Source organism: Cariama cristata, unplaced genomic scaffold (genome assembly GCF_000690535.1).
Source record: "Cariama cristata isolate BGI_N322 unplaced genomic scaffold, ASM69053v1 scaffold8442, whole genome shotgun sequence".
Lineage (NCBI taxonomy): Eukaryota > Metazoa > Chordata > Aves > Cariamiformes > Cariamidae > Cariama > Cariama cristata.
The window spans coordinates 11,550-18,219 of NW_009604354.1; positions in this window are offsets into that span (position 1 = coordinate 11,550).

Genomic DNA, 6,670 nt, shown 5'->3' on the forward strand with positions numbered 1-6,670 from the left:
CCTATAATTTCTTGAGATAGCAAGAGGATTCTGAGAAAAAACATTTCCATCATTAGTAGCAAGTACATAAGAGGCTGCCTTGGCTTATTTCCTTGTTGACGAGGTCATATACATCCCTAGCAGGTATCTTAGCTCTTTTCAGAGAATAGCCCTAACCTTTTGTTAAAAAATACCAACAACTTTCTGTCTCCCTTTTTGCAGTTGCCCTCTGGTATCTCAAGTCCTACTGCCCTAGGTAGCCAGATCTGCACCTACTAATCTATAAGCTTCAAAGTGTTCTTGAACAGTTTCAAGCAAACAGGCCTCCAAAGCTTTTAAGTCTTTCAAGTGTTTACGCTATATTAAAAATTAAACCCATCTTTCTACCTTTATATGGAAAATACGTTCAGTTCTTATGTGTCTGCATCACTGCACTTTTAACTACTTAAAGAAAATTTTAATTTTGAATCACAGACTGAATAATACTTTATCACAAATATGTTGTCAATTCTCTCTCAGCCAACTAACTTCTACTGTATTTCTTTTCTCCAGATCACCCCCAAGCCTTTTACCACTCTTCTTTCCCCAAAAGATTTCTCCCTATATAATTAAAGAATTGTCCTTTATAGCCCAAAGCTATCTCACAAGCAGCTCTCATAGACCAGCACCCACTGCTTCCTTGCGGCACCCCTGTAAACTCTCCTTGGGTTTGTCACGCTTGGAAAAAAAATCCACTTCAACGTGGCCATTTCAGATCTCTGGTTATTTGTGAGGCAGGAAAACGACTGCCACAGTCATTTTCAAAATACTTGTAAACATCAGGTTGTGTTCCTTTGTTCAGTTTGAAGGTGAGCCCTTTCTGGGCTCTACAGTCCTCATTTCTACGTCATGCAGTTCAAGGGGAAAAAAAAAAAAAAGGTCCACAACATCCCACACACTTTTTTGGGGTTTTGTTTTTTGGTTTTGTGGGGTTTTTTTGTGTGTGGTTTTTGGGTTTTGTTTTTTGTTTTTTTTCCTCCTTTCTAGCATAAAATGTTGCTGGCATCTGTCCCCTAGCTTTCCTGACTGAGCTTGGAGACAGAATTACGCATATTCAAAAAACCCACACAGTCAAGCTTTCTGCTTCACACAGTCGAGCTTTCTGCTGCCAACTTACAGCTATTTTTTTCCGAGGGTCCATCTGCCTATAAAAGGAGATTGAAACAAGCAGTTAAGATTCATGACAGTTTCGTATTTGGTTGTCTGAAATCTTTGTCACCTGGAAAAAAACCAGGATACCATCCTTTCAGCAAGCAGGGGGATGTGATCTGCATGATTGTTTTCAATGCATAATCATAACCCAGCTTCTTTCTCTTCATGAGCTCAGGTGAATGCAAAGATATTACAACTTATTAATGGTTTCCACTACACTGCCAGATGTTGAATCATTTAAGTCAGACTCTGCCTTCCTTCCAAGAGATTTCAACTCCATGCTCCCTATCCTATGCATCTCTGCTCTTTCTTTCCAGCAGTCACTTCTTCAGAAGGTACTCACAAAATTTTCACCTGGCTTTCAGTGCTATTATGTTGTCTGGCCATAGCAGCCTTCTTAACTCTACCATGCTCAGAAAGTCAACAAAACGTGCATACGTTTATCTAAGAGGCCTTCACCTACTGCAAACTATTGGTATAGTAAATCCATCACATTTTTACAGCGAGTCCAATTCAGATATCATGTTTATTGGAATAACTATGCTAAACAGATCCACAATATAATGAAATTGATGCATGACAACTCAATAATGGAAAGACTTGATATAAAAAGGAGGTGTTGCAATACAAGTTGAGTTTTTCCAACAGACAGCATTGTTGCGCATTCTTATGGAGATAGCTATAACCAGCTATTTCTATTGTTACTGACTGTGCATTCTCTCCATTTACTTAAGGATATCCCATGATAATGCATTGATGAAGATACACATAGATTCAAAAAAAAAAAAAAAGAAGTTGCGTACGTGTGTGCTTAGATTAAACCCCTATAGCTTTCATAGCTTCTGCTAACCAAATTTAAGATTCCTGTCAGACACCAGAAATGCCTTTTCCCACCCACTCGATAGGTCTCTGCCCCATACACACAACTAACCATGCTTTACCCCTCTGATCAGTTTGTCAGTAATTTGTTCACTGACAGGACCCAGAGACTACTTTTAGCTATGAGCACTAACTGAAAGCCGCATACAGCCAAGACAGTACAGTCTCTTCTCCCCTTCTTCAGCACGGCGTAGCCAGCAGTGACTGTACTTAACAGACCACACAGCCATCAGTCTGGTTTTGTTCAGAAACCTGGATTGTGGACAAAGCAAGAACAAGCGGATTCTACCAACTGCCTAAACATTAGCAGGTAATACTGATGCATTCTCTCTCTCTCTCACACTGTTTGCTTTTGCAGATGTCCTTTCATGCAAGTGTTTGCTTTGAACTGGGCACTTCAAACTTCAAAACCTCTGGCCAATATTATGTGACAAAAGGATGGACATAGGAAGTCATTCAGTGCAACAATAACGAAGACAAGACCAATGATCCACAGTATCATCTTTAAACATCTTTTCTCCCCACGCCAGGCAGTTTAAAAATTCTAAAATACTGAAATATTGCTGAGTTTCCAAGAGTCTCTAGTGAAAGCAATTACAATTAAAGATACTGTATAAACTATTCTCTCCCAACACTACTAATAGTCAGGAGTTGTTTTACAGAACTGAAAGTCTATTTGCTGGTTTTACCCATCTTCCACTGCTGCACTGAAGTGACTCTTTAATAAGTCCACTTCGTAAAATATGAGTAAGTCTTGGTAGAAACTGTGAACAGGAGCTTTTGTTAAGTGAAACCGGCATATGGGAGAACATCACAGAATAACACAGATAATCCTGAGAAGCAGAAGTGTTTTCTTGTTCAATATATTCTCATTGTTATCCTCACATATTGATGTGATTAATTCCCTGCTCTCACCTCCCCAAACCTGCACTGTATGTCATAAAACCTACAATGAGGCTAAAATTAAAAAAAACGAAAGTTTTCCCTACCCCAGAATACTATTTTTCAATGTCCATATACACAACTCCCATGCTGAAAGATAACCGTAACAATTGCATTGCTTTCACAAATGTCCACCTTCCTGTTTTGCTGATAGCGTTTCTTGTGTAGCTGAATAGAGTTGCAAAGATTTGGTCGTTACCAGACTATGAAATTCAATAAAATGTAGATCGCTGTTTTTGTTAGGAAATTGGATCCTTACAAACCTGAAAGATATTTCTGGCTATAATTTCGTGAGAACTATTGTTGGAAATTTATTAATAAAAAAAAATCTAGGGAAAAAAGTGCATGTAGCTTTTTCAACATCAGTCAGCTCCTTAACACTATGATGATTATCTGTCAGAGGTCAACTGGGTAAAACGTGTTAAAAAAGCAATAGGCAGACTTAGAACAATGACAACAAAATTTTCTCCTATGGATGCTACATGTTATTCCATTCAGGTACTACAAAAATTAACAGGGAAAAAAACCCCACCAGCCTCAAGCACATGCTCTTGCATATTTACATTCTCTGCTAATTATGTTTTCCAGGGTCTGGTCTGTATTTTTGTAACTGTTAAAGTTGTACTGAATATGCTCCTACTGTTATATAAAAATCACTCATGGTGTAATTAATTTTTTTTTAATGACTCAAATGTTAGTGCCATCTCCCCATCTATGCCTGTTAACAATACACTCATTCCTCTCTTTAGCCATATTCGAGAACAGCAGTTATTCCAAGTCCTATTTCAGAAGCCAACTTTTTAGGAAACTAAAGACGTTCTTTAGAACAACTTGTACATCTGTCTCTGAATTGTTAAAGGAAGTCTAGGCATTCTCTTCTTCAGACCAAACAGCAGAATCCAGTAGGAAAGTGACACAGAGTTTCTCTGCAGGGATAGACAGTACTCTTTTTTTAAAAAAAAAAAATAGTTCTTGGATAAAATATGACATATTCCCTAAAGAACTACACACTGAGACTAATTCCCCCAACACATCACTATTAAAGTGGACTGCCAAAACCTGAAAGAGTACTAAATAATCTGCATTAAGATGACAGCCAAATGCACCAGGTTTGACTTTCCATTAACAAGAATTCTGCCCCCCGCACCCCCAATATGAAGTGCCATCTACGTGTCACACCTAACCCAGCCTTAGACCTTCTATCACTTCCAGACCTCAAGGCCTTGTGTGGAATACACTTCTCAAGGAGAAGTGCAAGAGGACAGCAAGAAGAAAGCAAGCTCAGAAACAGAAGACAAGATTACACTAACGTACTGGCTGCAAATTGAGCGGTTTTGTCACCAAACAAGCTTATAGAAAATTACATAAGAAAACCAAGTTTTATTTGCATTAAATAGAAACAGATACCCTTGTTAGGGCACAAAGCATATGGCAAGATACAGGGTACAGAAAGCAACTAGTCTGCACAGGAAATTATTATGGACTATGTTTAGAGAACCTGTACCTGAGGTTGACAAAAAGCAACAGATTAGCAAAGAAAAAAACAGGAGGCTTTCATAAATTCCAAGATCAGACAGTTAAAAGGTTGAAAGAGGTACACTGCACAACAATAGACACATTCAAATCTGTCAGAGTACAAGATCACTGCTTCTTTTCCCAGAGCAGTAGGAATCAAGAATAGCTATTAACTTCATTGGGAATAAATCCAGTTAATGGCGAGTTTTTCTTCCATTAATTAGGCTGATGGAGTCTCCTCCACCTACCATCTCAGTTTTGATATACAAGACGACAAAACTCCGAATGAGAGATTCAGGAAAACGGCATGGACTAAAATCAGTTGGGCATAGCCAGATGAGGTCCATTTCCCACTAAACTATTGTTTCGCAGAGCTCAGTGTCCCACTGCAATCAGAATGCTCTATTAACTCAGCAAGGAGATTTCAACAGTAGTTCAACCTCAGAGCCTGATATTCAGGAATGGATAGACGGGAATGACTATCACACCTTAGGCCATCTGAATTGCATGTTTATAAAGGAATGTGCATTTCAGAACTTGCAAAACACCACCTGGATACCAAGCACCATGTAAGAAATGCAAGTAAGAAAACTAAATTTCATGCCTACTTCTTTACACTAGTGTGTTTCAGCATCTGATGCTATATTTTAAGACAAAGATTTCTTTGTTTTCATTTCTTACCACTACTGCTTAGAGAGCAGCATTTTACTGGTGGCAACCACTGCACCTGGACAATTTACTTTCAGAAGTATTTTTCATACCTTAAGAAGAAATTCAGATGAATTTAATCATACAGGTTTAAAAGGCTGTATGTAAACATCTACATTTAAGGTCATCAAGATAAAAAAGCCTTCCTTGATAGTCGGTGAAAAAAGAACCTGGCATATCTGTAGCCTAGCTACTGTTTTAATTCTTCCACCCTCCACGGAAAAAACATCATCTAAAACATCCCTTTCTCTCCTCCTGACATACAGGCATCCAACCAGGTCCCATCAAAATGACGACTCTGCAGATGACTAAACTTTGGTGAGTGCTGCCTTATACAATTTATATACCAATATATCAACTTACGTTGATATATATATGATATATCTACCAATATATTAATCTTTTATCCTGTATGATAAAAGAAAAATGATTTCTGATTGATCAAAGCACTCAATAAGTTTCATTTTAACTTCCAGGTGAAACAAACGCACAAGTGATTTCAGCTGAAAGTTTTGGGGTATATAAATTAATTACATAGTCATCTAGAATACACTAGAGACCGATTATTAAACATAATTGGGCAAACCACATTTGCTACAACATATGCACACTTTTTAGGAAAAAAAAAATGAAAGTAATGGCCGGCACTCAAAGCTTCAAACAAATATGACATGTTGCTTATTCATTTTGGTGCAGCTGACATCATACTCAAATACCGCAATTCTTTGTGAAGAAAACAACAGCTGAGCAGATTACTTCTCACACTAGTATGAATGGTATTTGCAGGTCTCTTTTCCACATCATCTTAATTTATTAGTATCTGCGTTATAAACAGAAGATACATTGTGTTAAACCCTGCTTGGCAAACTGCCTAGGAACTAGACATTTCCTTAAAGGAAGCGTGTGTGGGGGTGAGACTGCCCAACCTTCTTCCACCTTCAGAATCAGTTCCTTTTACAGGGAATGAAGGACTAAAAATGGGCACCAGAGCTACGAATTCTACTTTCCAAGCAGACGTGACTACAACTGCAAGAACTGCCTACATTTCGCATCTAGAGCACAAATTGCCTTTCATTTGTAATCGACATTGCGTGGTTTTAGTACAAACCAGAGTTTGTTCACAAGTCTTTTGTGGCACTGTGTAACTTAGTCTTAACCCTGAGAATATGCCATCCCAAAAATATCTGAGCAGTCAAAATATTTGAGGATGAAACTGTACAGATAGAAGCTGTCAAAGGGGAAAAGAACGGGAGCAATGGCAAAGTTCACTGCCAAAAAGCTGGCGAAGGGATATCATAGGCATAGTGAAGGGACTACCAGAAAGGCAAGGATGCCAGAGACAGAACACAACGCGATGACTTCAAAGATGTGGCATGTTTGACTATGCCATCAAACTCTTGACTATGCACTTCGTCCAAGTGTGTACTTCAAGAGGAGTCTGATTTTGACTGCTGGA